This window comes from Bos taurus, chromosome 9 (assembly GCF_002263795.3).
Source record: "Bos taurus isolate L1 Dominette 01449 registration number 42190680 breed Hereford chromosome 9, ARS-UCD2.0, whole genome shotgun sequence".
Lineage (NCBI taxonomy): Eukaryota > Metazoa > Chordata > Mammalia > Artiodactyla > Bovidae > Bos > Bos taurus.
Window position 1 is genome coordinate 92,956,038 of NC_037336.1, and position 19,412 is coordinate 92,975,449.

The 19,412-nt window shown below is 40.0% G+C and overlaps 1 long non-coding RNA gene across 1 annotated transcript in view; it reads right to left on the reverse strand.

Annotated features, from left to right (window-relative positions):
• The window catches only part of LOC132346142 (uncharacterized), a 129,661-nt gene extending 117,756 nt beyond the window's left edge, over positions 1–11,905 (reverse strand). The window contains exons 1-2 of the long non-coding RNA XR_009495883.1: positions 11,629–11,905; positions 8,606–8,789 (exon numbers count right to left, since the gene is read on the reverse strand). This is a non-coding gene — a long non-coding RNA (uncharacterized lncRNA). The remainder of the gene's footprint in view (positions 1–8,605; positions 8,790–11,628) is intronic.
• Positions 11,906–19,412: the final 7,507 nt, after the last annotated feature.

A 19,412-nucleotide genomic window follows, 5' to 3' on the forward strand; every position in this document is an offset into this window, starting at 1 on the left:
AGTCTAGGATGTATATCTTCAGCAAGAGCTTCCCATTCTTTTGTTGGAGTTAAGTTGGATAAGGGAAGAGATGCATGCAAGGACATGATGGCTTTCTACTCCGTATGTGCATCACCTTTTCATCCTCCCTGCCTCTCTTCTGATGTGTGCCCTAGACAAGTTGGAAGCCATGCTGTGCTGGGGGCTGGAGGAAAAGGTTTAACTGATGGCCTCAGATCAGGACTACAGTCTTTTGTAAGCTTGTCTCTGTGTCTCCCCACACATGTCAGCTCAGAGAGGAGGAAGAGGCTGGAGCAGAGCACGTGCTGAATGGAAACTCAGCATGCTAGTCTCTTTTGACCCTGGCCTCCACGGAGGAGATAAGGTAACCTTCCAAACTACCCCCTGAAAAACAAACGTGATGAACACTAACACATCTGAGGTAGAATAAGTCAAACAGAAAGATGTCACCAGTTCTGAGAGACCCAGGTATTTCTACACATAGCATCTCCTGAAGAGCTTCAAATAAAGGCATAACAGATAAATGGGTAACCATGAGGCCAATATTACTTATCAAACTGGAGGAAGGGAAATTAGGATACACGCTGGAGAGGAAATTGAGAAAATTCAGAGCTTAACTACAATTCAATGCAGAGAGATTTATTTCTTTGTTCCCCAAAAATCATAGCTTAACCCAGTAATGGATTTTGTACACACATATATAAAATGTACTTCAACTGAGTAGAGCTTTTCAAATATGCAAATAAATTATGTCATTAAAAATAAACCCCTCTAGGTGCTCAAACCAGGAGGAGATTCCTAATCACTGATGAAAGAGCATTCCATGAGTCAGCAATAGCTATTCTATGGGCAAAAGATTAATTAAAGATAAATAAAAGTCCTGACTAGCTTCTTATATATGCATAATTATATATTAAATTGTATTCTACATATTATTATATTATACAATTACATATTATTCTTTTTATTATTTATATATTAATATTATAATATATTGTATATTATATATAATTGTATATAGTATAATGGTAGTTGTATAATATATATCATATATACAATATGTCTTTAAAGGCAGACCATGCCCAGAACAGTGTGGGAAATCACATGACATATGAATGTCACCCACTTACCTCTAGTTATGTTGTTGCATACTTGTGCTAAGTCACCTCAGTCATGTCCAACTATTTGCAACCATATGGACTGTAGCCTACCAGACTCCTCTGTCCATAGGATTCTCCAGGCAAGAACACTGGAGTGGGTTGCCATTCTCTTCTCCAGGGGATCTTCCCAACCCAGGGATAGAACTTGCATCTCCTGTGGCTCCTGCATTGTAGACAGATCCTTTGCTGCTGAGCCACTAGAGACACCCAGTTAACTCAATATAGATTTGGGACACTTCAGCTTATTTTGGGGCTTCCCTGGTGGCTCAGCCAGTAAAGAATCCAGTTTATTTCATATTTAATATTACTATTAAATATTTCCATGACTGAACAAAATATATTTTATGTTTAAGTTTCTTTAATCTTTCAGGCATTTTCAAAACATCTGAACAAAATAAGCAAAATGATGAAACACTTCAAAGAAGGCAAGCTATAGCTCCCATTTCTTAAAAAATTGGGAGAGGAGCTCTACACAATGAAGCAATTAATTTTTGGAGCAGCCTAGTTCAAAAAAATGCAACTGCTGTAAAATGTGCAGTGATGTTTCTCTTCCATTTATTAAAGAGAAACTCTTGTGAAATGAGAATTAGATTATTGAGCTATGAATGTAAAAAGGGAGGTGGAGAAAGATCTGAGCATGCATATGATCCAACGTGACTCTTGATATCAGATGACTATGTGAGCCTAGAAATGGCAAATTGTTCTCACTTTTTTGAATGGAGTTTTTTTGAATGCCACATATTAGAGCAGCAAAAGGCAAAATGAATGATGTTTTATATTTCTATATATATTTGGCTCTTGATAAAATATAAAGGATTAAATTTACCTAAATTTTGGGGTTTTTTTTCTGTTTTGATGAATTAAATTTGATTTCTTACAGCAATTAATTTATATGAGAAAGCTTTTATTGGTATTTTAATCCAAACTCATATTGTATCTAATGAACTCCTACTAAAGCTCCCGCAGTAGATTATAATTTTAAAACTGCATCATATTCACAATAGTGAGTCATCTTTGCCTTGAACACATAGCCAAAGTAGCTGTGTGTGACTCCAGCAAGTAATTAAAAAGTCCACAGGACTATTGGTTTCCAGTCTAATTTGTAAGGAGCTTGGAAGGTGTCACTTCCAATAAGAGGCCAGAGACCTGAGGTCACAGTGCAAACTGCTGTCTCAAAAATGGGAAAGATGCTGAAAATCGCAACTTACAGAGCAGAAAACTCCACAGCAACTACTACCGGATTAGAAAAACCTGACCAATCATTGAGAAATTGCTGGAGGTTCATTGTAAACAACTCCGAGAGACAGAAACTCCAAGGGGGATCAGTCATGGGGGGGCTCCACATTTTTGTGAGTTTTACCTCCAAAAGATAGACCAGGTTCTGACTATCAGAGGAAAAATTCCTCGTATCTGGAAGGTGGAGGGAAAAAGAAACCATTTAGGAACATGCTAGAACATTCTGGCTTTCTTAACAAATCCTTTCCTCAAAAGAAAGCTATGTAAAGATCCTAAAATGTTGGGGTTTGATCAGAGCTTAAGTGATCTGGGGGAAGGGAAATACTAGCTCATTCAGGCTATCAGTTTAGTTCAGTTCAGTTATTCAATCGTGTCTAACTCTTTGCGACCCCATGAATCGCAGCACACCAAGCCTCCCTGTCTATCACCAACTCCCAGAGTTCACTCAAACTCACGTCCATTGAGTCGGTGATGCCATCCAGCCATCTCATCCTCTGCCGTCCCCTTCTCCTCCTGCCCCCAATCCCTCCCAGCATCAGAGTCTTTTCCAATGAGTCAACTCTTCGCATGAGGTGGCCAAAGGACTGGAGTTTCAGCTTTAGCATCATTCCTTCCAAAGAAATCCCAGGGCTGATCTCCTTTAGAATGGACTGGTTGGATCTCCTTGCAGTCCAAGGGACTCTCAAGAGTCTTCTCCAACACCACAGTTCAAAAGCATCAATTCTTCGGCGCTCAGCCTTCTTCACAGTCCAACTCTCACATCCATACATGACCACTGGAAAAACCATAGCCTTAACTAAATGGACCTTTGTTGGCAAAGTAATGTCTCTGCTTTTCAGGTTATCACATCCCATCAAAGGGGGTAGGAGACTAAGAAGCACTTGTGAAGTTCCTAGCCCAGAAGAACAGGCTCACTGAGAGACTAAAACCTAACCAGAGGACAACAGAACACTTCCCTTCCCTATACCTCCCCTCCATGTCACTAAAGGTCCATTTGCCACAGCTCCTCCTCCCCAATACACTGTCATGTACAATCATCAAAAAATACTAGAAAACTGAATCCAATAATGTGTAAAAAGAATTATACACCATTCCCAAGTAGGATTTGTTCCAGGTATACAAGGCTTGTTCAACATTCAATTATCAACTAATGTAATCTATCACATCAACAGGCTAAAAAAGGAAAAATCACATGAATGGATCAAAAAATTCATAACAAGCAATGAACAATATGCAACACTCATTCATGATAAAGATTCTCAATAAACTAGAAACAGAGGGGAACTTTCTCAACTTGATAAAGAGTATTTCTAAAAACAAAAAAACCCTATAATTAACATCAGACTTAATTATGAGAAACTCAAAATTATCCTACTAAGTTCAGGAACAAGGCAAGGATGTCCCCTCTACAGCTCCTTTTCAGTACCATCCTGGAAGTACTAGCTTAATGCAATAAGAGAAAAGAGTAAGATAAAAATATACAGATTAGGAAGGATGAAATAAAACTTTGTTCACAGATGACATGATTGTCTATGTAGAAAATTTTAAAATTAATAATAGACAAAAAATACTCCTGGAACTAATAAGTGATTATAGTAAAGTTGCAAGATACAAGGTTAATATACAAAAGTCAACTTGCTTTCCTATATACTGACAATGAACCAGTAGAATTTGACACTGAAAACATAATACATTTTACATTAGCACTCCAGAATTGAAATACTTAGGATATGGTTTTTCCAGTGGTCATGTGGATGTGAGAGTTGGACTGTGACTGAGCAACAAAGAACTGATGCTTTTGAACTGTGGTGTTGGAGAAGACTCTTGAGAGTCCCTTGGACTGCAAGGAGATCCAACCAGTCCATTCAGAAGGAGATCAGCCCTGGGATTTCTTTGGAAGGAATGATGCTAAAGCTGAAACTCCAGTCCTTTGGCCACCTCATGCAAAGAGTTACTCATTGGAAAAGACTCTGATGCTGGAGGGATTGGGGGCAGAAGGAGAAGGGGACGACAGAGGATGAGATGGCTGGATGGCATCACTGACTCAGTGGACATGAGTTTGGGTGGACTCCGGAAGTTGGTGATGGACAGGGAGGCCTGGCATGCTGCGATTCATGGGGTCGCAAAGAGTCGGACATGACTGAGCGACTGAACAACTGAACTGAATCCCAATCAAAATCACAGCAAGTTATTTTCAAATATTGACAAACTGATGCTAAAATGTATGTAAAAAGGCAAGAGATCCAGAATAGCCAACACAATATTGAAGGAGAAGAATAAAATTGTAGGACTGACACTACTCAACTTCAAGACTCACTTCATTAAAGCCACAGTAATCAATACAGTATTGGCAAGAGAACAGACAAATAATGAAACAGAACAGAGAACACAGTAATAGACCCACTCAAAATTTTATTCAACTAAATATATTTATAGAAATAAAGAAAGAAAAGTTATCACAATGGAAAATAGTGCTGGAGGAGCTGGACATTCAAGTGCCAAAAAAAAAAAAAAACAACTCTAGACAGACCTTACATTCTTCACAAAAATTAACTCAAAATGGTTCATAGATCTAAATGTAAAACGCAAAACTAGGAAACTGCTAAAATATAACAGAGGACAAAATCCAGGTAGGTAACTTTGGATTTGCCAGTGATTTTTTAGATATAACCCCAAAGGCATGATCTACAGAAGAAATAACTGATAAGCTGGACCTCACAAAGTAAAAACATCTGCTCTGCAAAGGACTGTGCTAAAAGAATGAGAATACAAGCCACAGACTGGGAGAAACTATTTGCAATAGATATATGTGATAAAGGACTGCTATCCAAAATATACAAAGAACTTTTAATTCAGAAATCAGAAAATGAACAAACCGATTTAAAAATGAACAAAGCACCTGAACGTATGTTTCACAAAAGAAGATACACCGATGGCAAGTAAACATATGAAAAAAATGCTCAATATCATATATCGTTGTGGAAATGCAACTTAAAACAACAGAGATACCACCACCTATCTACTAGAATGACAAATATCCTAACACCACCAAATGTTGGTAAGGATGGGAGCAGTAAAAATTCTTACTCATTGCTGGTGGCAATGCAAAATGGTACAAGCTGGAATCAAGATTGCAGGGAGAAATATAAATAACCTCAGATACGCAGATGACACCACCTTTATGGCAGAAAGTGAAGAAGTACTAAAGAGGCTCTTGATGAAAGTGAAAGAGGAGAGTGAGAAAGCTGGCTTAACACTCAACATTCAAAAAACTAAGATCATGGCATCCAATCCCATCACTTCATGGCAAATAGATGGGGAAACAATGGAAACAGTGACAGACTTTATTTTCTTGGGCTCCAAAGTCAGTGCAGATGGTGACTACAGCCATGAAATTAAAAGATGCTTGCTCCTTGGAAGAAAAGCTATGACAAACCTAGACAGCATCTTTACCAGCAAAGGTCCATCTCGTCACAGACAAGGCAATGGTACCCCACTCCAATACTCTTGCCTGGAAAATCCCATGGATGGAGGAGCCTGGTAGGCTACAGTCCAAGGGGTCAAGGAGAGTCAGACACTACTGAGGGACTTCACTTTCACTTTTCACTTTCATGCATTGGAGAAGGAATTGGCAACCCACTCCAGTATTCAGGGATGGGGGAGCCTGGTGGGCTGCTGTCTATGGGGTTGCACAAAGTCAGACACGACTGAAGTGACTTAGCAGCAGCAGCAGCAGCAGCAGCCCATCTAGTCAAAGCTATGGTTTTTCCAGTAGTCATGTATGGATGTGAGAGTTGGACCATAAAGAAAGTTGAGCAACAAAGAATTAATACTTTTGAACTGTGGTGTTAGAGAAGACTCCTGAGAGACCCTTGGACAGCAAGGAGATCAAACCTGTGAATCCTAAAGGAAATCAGTCCTGAATATTCATTGGAAATACTGATGCTGAAACTGAAGCTCCAACACTTTGGCCACCTGATGCAAAGAACTGACTCATTGGAAAAGACCCTGATGCTGGGAAAGATTGAAGGCAGGAGAAGGGGACAACAGAGGATTAGATGGTTGGATGACATCACCAACACAATGGACATGAGTTTGAACAAGCTCCAGGAGTTGGTTATGGACAGGGAAGCCTGACGTGCTGCAGTCCATGGGTTCACAAAGAGTTGGACACAACTGAGTGACTGAACTGAACTGAACAGCTATTTTGGAAAAACACTTTTGCAGTTTCTTACAAAACTAAATATACTCTTACCACACAATCCAGCAATCACAATTCCTGGTATATAACCAAATAAGTTGAAAAATTAGGTTCACACAAAAACATGCACATGAATGTTCATAGCTTTATTCATAATTACCAAAACTTGGAAGTAACCAAGAGGTTCTTTGGTAGGTGAATGGATAAATAAACTGGTACATTTATACAATGGAAAATTATTCAGCACTAAAAAGAAATGAACTATTGAGCCCTGAAAAGACATGGACAAATCTTGAATACATTATTGCTAAGGAAAGAAGCCAGTGTGAAAAGGCTACATACTGTAAAACGATGGTGATAATGCAAAGATCAGCAGCTGTAAGAACTGGGGTTGGGAGAGGAATGAACAGACAAAGCACAGAGGATTTTTAAGTGAAATCCTAAAAGCTTTCGTTTTTATTTTAGTGAAAAGACTCTGTATGATACTATAACAGTGACTACACTTGCCAACACCCATTTGTACGACACAAAGAGAACCCTAAGGTAAACTACGGCCTTCGGGTGAGAGTGATGCCTCAGTGCAGTTTCATCGGCTGGAACAAATGGAACACTTGGCATAGGATGACAGCAGTGGGGAGGGCTGTGTGCACTCATGACCAGAAAGAATGGCAAATCCCTGAACTTTCCACTCGATTTTGCCGTGAACCTGAAACTGCTCTTTGTTGTTGTTTTCCAGTCGCTAAGTTGCGCCCGACTCTTTTGCAAGCCCACGACTGTAGCCTGCCAGGCTCCTCTCTCCATGCGGTTTCCCAGGCAAGAATACAGAGGGGGTTGTACTTCCTTCTCCAGGGGATCTTCTCAACCCAGGGATCAAACCTGTGTCTCTTGCATTGGCAGGTGGATTCTTTACCACTGAGTCACCTGGGAAGCCCAGAACACTGCTCTGAAGATAGTCTACTTTTTCAAATGTTAATAAATGTGTTTTATTTTTCAAAGGGGGGGCCCACAGTGAGCCCTTGACCTTTCTTTCACTTTGTTCTAATAAATGCTTATTAAGCATGTGGTATTAATTTCTTAGAGCTGTCTTAACAAAGTTCCACACATTGCATGGCTTAAACAGGAGAGTTTTTTTTTTTTTTTTTCTTTTTTGGACTTTCAACTTTTTATTTTGTATTGGGATATAGCCAATTAACAATATTGTGGTAGTTTCAGGTGAACAGCGAAGAGCCTCAGCCATACATATACATGTATCCATTCTCCCCCAAACCCCTCTCCTATCCTGGCTGGCACATAACATTGAGCAGAGTTCCGTGTGCTATATAACAGGTCTTGTTGGTTATCCATTTTAAATATAGCAGTGTGTACATGACCTTCTCAAAGTTCCTAACTATCCCTCCCCCACTCTGACCCCAGCAACCATAAGTTGGTTTTCTAAGTCTTAAACAACAGAAATGTATTGTCTCTCAGTTTTGGAGGCTAGATATTCAAGATCAAAGTGTTATTAGAGCTGGTTCCTTCTGAGGGCACTGTTCCATGTCTTCTTCCTGGCTTCTAGTGGTTTAATGGCAATCTTTGACATTCCCATTCTCTGATCTCATGTTCACATGGCATTTTCCCTGCGTATGTGTCTGTCTCCAAATTTCCCCTTTCTCTAAGAGCATCAGTCACCCTGATTGAGACTCATATACTACTTACCTGCAATAGCCCTATTTGCAAACATGGTCATGTTTGAGGTCCTTAATGTTAGGACTTCAACATAGGAATTTTGCGGAAACACTGTTCAGTTCATAACACTCTATGTATATAACACTGTGCCAGACTCTGATGGGAATTCAAAATATTTTGAGGTCGTCTCATAACATTTGTCATATTTGAGAACATGACAAACTTATGCACAACCATAGCCAAGTGCACAACTGATATTACAGCAAAGTAAGAGAATAAGGGCCAACTGAGAAGTACTCGCACCTCTGGCACAGCTTCAAAGGAGGGGTTTTCGACCACTTACCAGTTGGGTTGCACCACTCACGGGTTGGAAGTTTATGGACAAGCTCCCTAGAAGCAGGAGGGATCAAGCAGCGGCACAGCTGGGATCAGTAAGCGGGAACAAGTGAGAAAGCAACAGCTCTTGGCCTGCACTTCCTTCCAGGAGTCTGTGAGTAGCTGGGCATCTAGCACAGTAGGGGGCAGACCTAGGGAAGCAGTTGAGCAGGTGATAAAGCTAGAAAACCAGAGTTGAAGCCAAATTGCACAGAACCATGAAAGATAAATGTGGGCTCTGGGTGAAGTGAGGCCTCTGAAGTTTTGAAAACAGGAAATGAAGTAATGAAAGCAACATTTAAGAATGGTTTTTCTGGCAGAGGGATGTAGACTTCACTGGAGAGGATTCATTCATTCAACATACATCTGTTGCGTCTGCTCTCTCTCGGCGTGAGAAGAGCTAATATACAACAAACATCCTTTCTAGAGTGAAAGATCAGGTACACTCAAAATACCCATTAAGGGAGACAGGTAAGACTGAGATTTGCCTCTGTCTGTGGGATTTCCCAGGCAAGAATAGTGGAGTGGGTTGCCATTTCCTTCTCCAGGGGATCTTCCAGACCCAGGGATCAAACCTGTGTCTCCTGCTTGGCAGGTGGATTCTTTCACCCCTGAGCCACCTGGGAAGCCCGAGATATGAACACTTTCAGGAGACTCGCTGGCTGGTCTGCTTTTATCTGTGTGTGGTTTTTGTTTTTTTTCTCCCTTTCCTGAGTGTCATATGCTGCAGTTTTATTCATGAGTAACCCTTAAAACTCACTTCCATCTTTACTCTCGGGCACACTGCATGCTCTTACACTCAGTGGACCACAAAACAATCGTGATGGATCCAAAACTGCTCTCCAAAGAGGAACCAGGATGGAAGAAACAGGCTCTGTTAGAGCCACAGCCAACCCCCGTCATCAGAGACGCAGGCTCTCAAGGAGGAAAACCAAACATAATTAAGTAAAATCGTATTGCTCAAATTTCCAATTGCATAAATCAATGATATTTTCCTCAATACCATTTTGTAAACTCTATATCACATGGATTTATAGGCTTCAGGATTGACTGAGCCAACTACTATCCATGTTATATCAGCAGGTTCTGTATCTTTTGGTGTCAGCAAAAAAAAAAACAAAAAACAGTTACATTCAAGATGAAATCACATTGTATTTTCAAAGCACATGTCATCTCAAAAAATTATGCTTAGGCAGGATTTTTCATATAAATAATTCTCTACTGGGCAATCTATCAGAGGCTGGTTTTTCTTTTTCCTCTTTTTGTAAAGTTGGCTTTGTATGTTTAAAAAAAAAGAAAAGGATAAGCCTTAATAGCTCATCTCTAATAGCAAGCTTGGGAAGAAAAAGCAGAGAACTTTTTTCTGAAAAAATAATAATCTTTCTTAAACAAATATAGTTTATCATCTAGGTTCTTGATTCAATAGATGAACATTTTTAACCTTTATCTTTTATTAATATATATTACCTACAGTTGTATATATGAAGATTGTGTTTGTAGATGTCTATAAACAATCTATTGGCTTATTCATCCTTTCATTTTCTTGAGACATTTTTACTTCATTTCATGAAGTCACAGAATTTTAAATTTGGACTATTAGAGATCTGTTTTTGGTCCAGAATTTAATGTAAAGTTAAAACTCATCACTTTTCTTTGGATTCAGTGTAATTTCAATGCAATATAAGAATCTTACAGAAAAAATAATAAAAGAATCTCCTATTGATTTCTACCTTCTAATATCGCCAATGTGATTTTTTAAAATATTTTTCTAGTGTTTTCTCATATGTAAAAATTACAGTATTTGTAAAATTTGACATCCTTTTTTTTTAAGTTATGAGAGGTTTCCAGTAGCAATAGTCCTTCTTCCTAACACAAGCTTAGGGCTGCCGCAAGTCAAGTGGAAAGAACCGAAGTCTGGCCTTTGGGCAGGAAGCAAGGTGGCTTTGGGAGCATCTGTGTCTTTGAGGGAAGAAATAAGCCTGCTTGGATCAAGAGGAGCACATGGGGGAATCCTCAAAATTAGCCCTGGAAGAGCAGCACGGACTGGATTTGGAGGGTGGGGTTCTGGGTGAGGCCAGAGAAGGAGTCTGGACTTGTTGCAACAAAGCACGTGAAGCTGCCTTTCCGGCCAGGAGAGAAACGGGAAGAAGGCGCAGCTTCGGGAAGCACAGCTGCTGCTGGAAAAGGGCGAGCTGAGGGAAAGCAGGTGGACACCAGTGGCTCCCTGGCCGCCCAGGGAGAAAAATATGTAGGGAAGGGTCGTGGGGTTTCTTGTGGTTCTTTCTGTTTGTTTTTGGTGGTTTTTTTAATTTGTTTATTTTAAATTGAAGGATAATTGCTTTACAATATTATGTTGGTTTCTGCCACACTTCAACATGAATCAGCCATAGGCATACATATGTCCACTACCTCTTGAACCTCCCTCCCACCTCCCACCCCATCCCACCCCTCTAGGTTGTCACAGAGTACCAATTTGAGCTCCCTGAGTCATACAGCAAATTCCTACTGGCTCTCTCTTTTACATATGGTAATGTGTATGTTTCCATGCTACTCTCTCATTGTTTTTAGTGGTGGTGGTGGTGTGTGTGTGTGTGTGTGCACTTGCACATTAAACCCAGAGGAATATCTTCATTTTCTTGAAACACAGACTCTCTTAGTCTACCTTTCACGTGTTCACTTTTCCTAGACACAGGGGTGCAAGAAATATATCCTTCTCTTAGTTACTGTAAGAAAATCACCAAAAGTATTATGACAATATTTTTGTTAGTTGTTTCAAATCTATATATTCTGCTGTACAAAAATTGAGATGTTGGTCAATACTTGCATATTATAGAACATAGCTAGGCTGGCAGGGTTAGTTACCATAAAAATATTAGTTACATATGCCAACCACCTGGCTAGTAGTATAGAGGTGTATTACCGATGCCTATTATCAATGCCTATTTTCGATGGCATGTTATTAGGATCCTAGAGCCTGACTTGTCCACATACCTTCAAACTGTGTTCCCTGGAACTCTAAACATTCGTCAGAGAAGCTTCTGGGCCATTCACCTCCTTCCTTCAGCTAGAGCATCCCACCATTATCTGCTCCAAACTTACAGAGTTACTGTAAGTCTGAAGCCTACTAAACTAGTCCAAGCTCCTCATTTTGTGAAAAAATAATAATAATAATGAGATTTTAGAGCTCTGAATTGACTTGCCTCAACTCATACACAGCAATGAGAGGCAGAGTTAGACCTAAAACTCTCTGAAGTGTTGCCGTGGTTAAGGCAGATGCTCTCAAGTCTGAGGTCATAACAGGAACAGCAGGAAGTGAGGAGACAATGATGCAATTCTGCCTTGTGTCAAGCTCTGTGGTTCCACTGGTTAAATGCTTCTTTTCCTACTATTATGCTTGATTATGTGTGTGGAGGATCTGGAAGTTAAACCACTCATTTTTTTCTAGGAATGTTAAGAAGCTTTATTTTTTTTAACATGATGTATTCACTCATTCTGATTTTCACTCATCGCTGAATTCTACAAAATGCCCATTCCTTTCCAAATAAGGCAATAGCATCCCCTGACCATAAAGTCTGGTGAGACTTATATGGGGAGGGTGCCTTCTATTGAAAGTAGCATTCCATGAGCAATTAGGTAGTAAAAAGTAATCTGGAACTTAACCAACTCATACCCTTTGTATATCTATAGAATATGCATGCTCAGTCACTCAGTCATATCTGACTCTTTGCAACCCCCAAGACTGTAGCCCACAAGGCTCCTCTGTCCATAGAATTGCATAGGCAAGAATTCTGGAGCAGGTGGCCATTTCTAACTCCAGGGGATCTTTCTGAATCAGGGTTCAAACCCACATTTCCAGTGTCTCCTGCACTGGCAGGTGGATTCCTTATCACTGGGCCACCTGGGAAGCCCATCTAGATATAAATAAAAAGGAAAATTCAAAGGAAGGGAAACATATTTAATTACTTGGAAAAATTATCAAATATCAAAGCAATTATAATAAGATACTTCATAATGCTTAAATGTGATTGTTATGTATCATCATGATGAGTGCTATACAAAATGTAATGTTAATTTTGACCAAGGTCAAATATCAATTTAGTAATTCTAAACATCAATGCAAAGAAATAGAGGAAAACAATAGAATGGGAAAGACTAGAGATCTCTTCAAGAACATTAGAGATACCAAGGGAATATTTCATGAAAAGATGGGTTCAATAAAGGACAGAAATGGTATGGACCTGACAGAAGCAGAAGATATTCAGAAGAGGTGGCAAGAATACACAGAAGAAAGAAAAAAAACAAAAAAGAATACACAGAAGAACTGTACAAAAAAAGATCTTCACGACCCAGATAATCACGATGGTGTGATCACTCACCTAGAGAAAGACATCCTAGAATGTCAAGTCAAGTGGGCCTTAGGAAGCATCACTACAAACAAAGTTAGTGGAGGTGATGTAATTCCAGTTGATCTATTTCAAATCCTGAAAGATGATGCTGTGAAAGTGCTACACTCAATATGTCAACAAATTTAGAAAACTCAGCAGTGGCCACGGGACTGGAAAATGTCAGTTTTCATTCCAATCCCAAAGACAGGCAATGCCAAAGAATGCTCAAACTACTGCACAATTGCACTCTTCTCATAGGCCAGTAAAGTAATGCTAAAAATTCTCCAAGCCAGGCTTCAGCAATAAGTGAACCGTGAACTTCCAGATATTCAAGCTAGTTTTAGAAAAGGCAGAGGAACCAGAGATCAAATTGCCAACATCCACTGGATCATCGAAAAAGCAAGAGAGTTCCAGAAAAACATGTATTTCTGCTTTATTGACTATGCCAAAACCTTTGACTGTGTGGATCACAATAAACTTTGGAAAATTCTGAAAGAGATGGGAATACCAGACCACCTGATGTGCCTTTTGAGAAACCTGTATGCAGGTCAGGAAGCAACAGTTAGAACTGGACATGGAACAACAGACTGGTTCCAAATAGGAAAAGGAGTACGTCAAGGTTGTATATTATCACCCTGCTTATTTAACTTATATGCAGAGTACATCAGGAGACACACTGGACTGGAAGAAACACAAGCTGGAATCAAGATTGCAGGGAGAAATATCAATAACCTCAGATATGCAGATGACACCACCCTTATGGCAGAAAGTGAAGAAGAACTAAAAAGCCTCTTGATTAAAGTGAAAGAGGAGAGTGAAAAAGTTGGCTTAAAGCTCAACATTCAGAAAACAAAGATCATGGCATCTGGTCCCATCACTTCATGGCAAATAGATGGGGAAACAGTAGAAATAGTAGCTGACTTTATTTTTTTTGGCTCCAAAATCACTGCAGATAGTGATTGCAGCCATGAAATTAAAAGACACTTACTCCTTGAAAGAAAAGTTATGACCAACCTAGACAGAATATTTAAAAGCAGAGACATTACTTTGTCAACAAATGTCCGTCTAGTCAAGGCTATGGTTTTTCCAGTGGTCATGTATGGATGTGAGAGTTGGACTATAAAGAAAGCTGAGCAAAGAATTGATGCTTTTGAATTGTGGTGTTGGAGAAGACTCTTGAGAGTCCCTTGGACTGCAAGGAGATCCAACCAGTCTGTCCTAAAGGAGATCAGTCCTGGGTGTTCACTGGAAGGACTGATGCTGAGGCTGAAACTCCAATACTTTGGCCACATGATGCGAAGAGCTGACTCATTTGAAATGACCATGATGCTGGGAAAGACTGAGGGCAGGAGGAGAAGGGGATGATGGAGGATGAGATGGTTGTATGGCATTACTGACTCAATGGACATGAGTTTGGGTAAACTCCAGGATTTGTTGATGGACAGGGAGGCCTAGCATGCTGTGGTTCATGGGGTCGCAAAGAGTCGGACACGACTGAGTGAGTGAACTGAACTGAACTGAAATCTAAATATGCATGTATATTTTTCTTTTTGAGTTGACACAAAAACAGTCTTTTTCACAACTTTGAAACTGAGCCACAGTATTGTAAGGATTAACAGTGTCCACTCTGGTGATCTGGTGCCCAAAATATTCATGATGCTCTAGACTTGCTGCACTCTTATTGCTTCTGACATATCTAATGAAGTTAAGATTCTTATATTACTGTAGCATTTTATTAAAATCCTTTCCACCTTTTACCTGATGCTGTATCAGATAAACAGTCCAAAAAAACAAAAAACAAAACAAAACACATATTACATAAATAAAGCACATAATTCAGTATCTGTCCTCACTAAGCTACCATTTCTCAGCCAACCTGCTAAATAATCCCCAAACTGCCATCTCAACTACTAGGTAATTCCATTAAACACCCGATGCCCCTGTCCTAGGGCTTCACTGGTGTCTCCATGGTAAAGAATCCGCCTGCCACTGCAGGCGATGCAGGTTCAATCCCTGGGTTGGGAAGATCTCCTGGAGTAGGAAATGGCAACCTACTCCAGTATTCTTGCCTGGGAAAGCCCATGGACAGAGGAGCCTGGAGGGCTACTGTCCACAGAGTCATGAAGAACTGGACATGACTTAGCAACTAAACAGCAACAACAAAGCCCCTGCCCTTGTGAAGCAGTTCTTGAACTACATTGATCAAATCTGTGGCCCAACGTGGCATCACATGGCTTCAGCTCTAGCGCTTATGGAGTAACTTAGAAACTGAAAATACTTTCCATCCTCAATAAACCTAAGGGGTGAGGGTGTCCCATTACCTATTACCTCAGGGTCCACAGCTATTGTGGGAACATTTTAATGACACCCAAATTCCTAGGAATGATGCTAGAAATCTAAATAGATAATACACATCAGGACCTGTTGATCTGCTGAAATTTTTATCACCTGGGCATGGAAGGAAAGGGGACCTTCCTTTTCCCCATTTTCTGTTCTCCCCTTTGCCTGCTGATGAGCAGAAGAAACCTGCAACCTCCTCAGCTTTGTCTGGGCTGTGGGTGAGGCTGGTGAGCACAAGGGCTGAGAAGGGGATCCAACAGGACCAGGTAGTTCACTAGGGTGGGGATTAACCACTGAATAATTTCTAGATATAAGGCTTGAGCAACTCTATAGATGCTGATGATACTTGTTCACAAGTGGAACACAGGGAAAGCAAAAATATCTATCTTTTTCCCATCTCTGTCTCTATAAATGTGTAATTCAAAATATTCATTCTCAAAATTTTTAGTTTTAGGACTTTTTAAAATTCTTAAAATTTATTGAGGACCCCAAAGAATTTTGGTTCATGGGGATTTTATATATTGATTAATACATAATAGAAATTGAAACTGATAATTTTAAAATATTTATTACTTTACTTTTTCAAAAAATAATAAGTCTATCACATACTGCCAAAATTATTTGATTTTGTGAGAAAACAACTATTTTCTAAACAGAAAATAGTGACAAGGATGACATTGCTTTGTAGTTTCACAAACCTCATTAATATCTGGCTTAACAGAGCATAGCTGAATTCTCATTTCTTCCCTGCATTTAGTCTGTTGAGATATTTATTTTGGTTGATGCATATGAAGAAAATACAATCTGACAAAGATGTGCAGTTGGAAAAGGGCAGAGTATTTTATAGCCATTTAAGATAATTGTGGATATTCTTCAATACTGTGCCAAAACCCAACAGTGGTCATTTCTTAAAGGTTAGTTGGAATATGGAATCCAAAAGTATATTGATGAACTTTTCCCTGTGTGTGTTTGTATTAAATCCATTCATCACACTTCAAATGGATCTTTCACTCATGCACTGATCATTTGGAAAAGATTGGTTTACTGACTCATGCATGCCTTCCAGTTGTTGGCTCTGTTATTACATAATATCAAAAGTGCATAAACACATGAAAAGGTGCTCAACACCGCTAATCAGCAGGGAAATGCGAATCAAAGCCACAATGAGATATCACCTCATACCTGTCAGGATGACTATTCTCAAAAAGAACACAAATAACAAATGTGTGGAAAGGGTGTGGAGAAAGGGGAAATTTCACAAACTGTTGGTGGGAATGTAAATTGGTGCCACCACCATGGAAAGCAGTATGGAGGTTTCCCAAAAAACTGAAAATGGAACTACCCTGTGACTCAGCATTTCCACTCCTGGGTATATATCTGAAAACAAAAACACTAATTCGAAAAGATACATGGACCATATATCGGCAGCATTATTTACAACTGCCAAACAGCAGCAGCATTATTTACAACTGCCAAGATATGGAAGCAACCTAAGTATCTATCAACAGATGCATGGATAAAGAAGACGTGGTGTATATACACACAATGGAATATTACTCAGCCATAATAACAATGATATTTTGTCATTTGCAGAAACATGGATGGACTTGGAGGCATTGCGTTAAGTAAAACAAGTTAGACAGAGAAAGATAAATACTGTTTGATATCACCTATATGTGGAACATAAAAATATCACAAACTAGTGAATATAACATAAAAGAAGCAGATCCACAGATATAGATAACAAGCTAGTGGTTACCAGTGGAGAGATGAAAGGAGGGAGAAGTAGTATAAGGGTAGGGGACTAAGGTACGAACTATTAAACATAAAATAAGCTACCAGGATATACTGTACACCACGGGGAATATAGCCAATACTTTATAATAACTATAAATGGAGTGAAATTAAAAGATGCTTGCTCCTTGGAAAAGCTATCACAAACCTAGACAGTGTATTAAAAAGCAGAGACATCACTTTGCTGACAAAGATCCATCTAGTCAAAGCTACGGCTTTTCCAGTAGTCATGTACCAATGTGAAAGTTGGACCATCAGGAAGGCTGAATATCAAAGAATTGATGCTTTCAAACTGTGGTGTTGGAGAAGACTCTTGATAGTCCCTTGTATAGCAAGGAGATCAAATCTATCGATCCTAAAGGAAATCAAACCTGAATATTCATTGGAAGGACTATGCTGAAGCTGAAGCTCCAATACTTTGGCCTTCTGATTCAAAGAGCCAACTCATTGGAAAAGACCTTGATGCTAGGAAAGATTGAAGGCAAAAGGAGAAGGGGGTGGCAGAGGATGAGATGGTTAGATAGCATCACCCACTCAATGGACATGAATTTGAGCAAACCCCGGGAGATAGTGAAGGACAGAGGAGCCTGGTGGGTTACAGTCCATGGGGTTGCAAAGAATCAGACATGACTTTAGCAACTGAACAACAACAACAAAATAAAATGGAGTATAACCTTTAAAAAACTGTGAACCACTAGATTGTACACCTGTAACTTACATAATGGGCTTCGCTGGTGGCTCAGACAGTAAAGAATCTGCCTGCGATGCGGGAGACCTGGGTTTGATCCCTGAGTTGGGAGGATCACCTCAAGGAGGGCATGGTAACCCACTCCAGTATTCTTGCTTGGAGAATCCCCAGGGACAGAGGAGCCTGGCGGACTATACTCCATGGGGTTGCAAAGAGTCAGATTTATATAATATTGTATCGCAACTATACTTCAATAAATAAATATTTTTTAAAAATTCATTTATATCACCATGAACCTCACCAAAAATGTCTATAAGCATTGGGAAGCTGTCGAACTCATAGAGGCAGATTCAAGTTTCCCAAAATTCTAATTTTCACTTGAAAGCTCAGATTTTATCACTGGCAACAAATACTGTCAGTTGTTTTCCTAGAAGTGACAGGCTCCCTTCATTCATTTTTAAAAGAAAACGTCTGCCAAATATCCAAGTCTGAATAACCAGTTTGTCTGTCAGACATTTTCAAGCAATAGTGTTTCAGGAACAAAGCAGCTAGTTCAGCCCACGAGTCAATCACACAACTGCTCTTCCTACAGACAACCCTGGGGCTCCACTATGTAATGGAAGTGTTTCACATGTGCTTCCTGCTTTGTCACACGTAACACTAAAGAGATGTGTTCAGTTCAGTTCAGTTCAGTCACTCAGTCGTGTCCGACTCTTTGTGACCCCATGAATTGCAGCACGCCAGGCCTCCCTGTCCATCACCAACTCCTGGAGTTCACTCAGACTCACGTCCATCAAGTCAGTGATGCCATCCAGCCATCTCATCCTCTGGCGTCCCCTTCTCCTCCTGCCCCCAATCCCTCCCAGCATCAGAGTCTTTTCCAATGAGGCAACTCTTCACATGAGGTGGCCAAAGTACTGGAGTTTCAGCTTTAGCATCATTCCTTCCAAAGAAATCCCAGGGCTGATCTCCTTCAGAATGGACTGGCTGGATCTCCTTGCAGTCCAAGGGACTCTCGAGTCTTCTCCAACACCACAGTTCAAAAGCATCAATTCTTTGGCACTCAGCCTTCTTCACAGTCCAACTCTCACATCCATACATGACCACAGGAAAAACCATAGCCTTGACTAGACGGACCTTTGTTGGCAAAGTAATGTCTCTGTTTTGAATATGCTATCTAGGTTGGTCATAACTTTCCTTCCAAGGAGTAAGGGTCTTTTAATTTCATGGCTGCAATCAACATCTGCAGTGATTTTGGAGCCAAAAAAATAAAGTCTGACACTGTTTCCACTGTTTCCCCATCTATTTCCCATGAAGTGATGGGACCGGATGCCATGATCTTCGTTTTCTGAATGTTGAGCTTTAAGCCAACTTTTTCACTCTCCACTTTCACCTTCATCGAGAGGCTTTTTAGTTCCTCTTCACTTTCTGCCATGAGGGTGGTGTCATCTGCATATCTGAGGTTATTGATATTTCTCCCGGCAATCTTGATTCCAGCTTGTGCTTCTTCCAGCCCAGCATTTCTCATGCTGTACTCTGCATATAAGTTAAATAAGCAGGGTGACAAT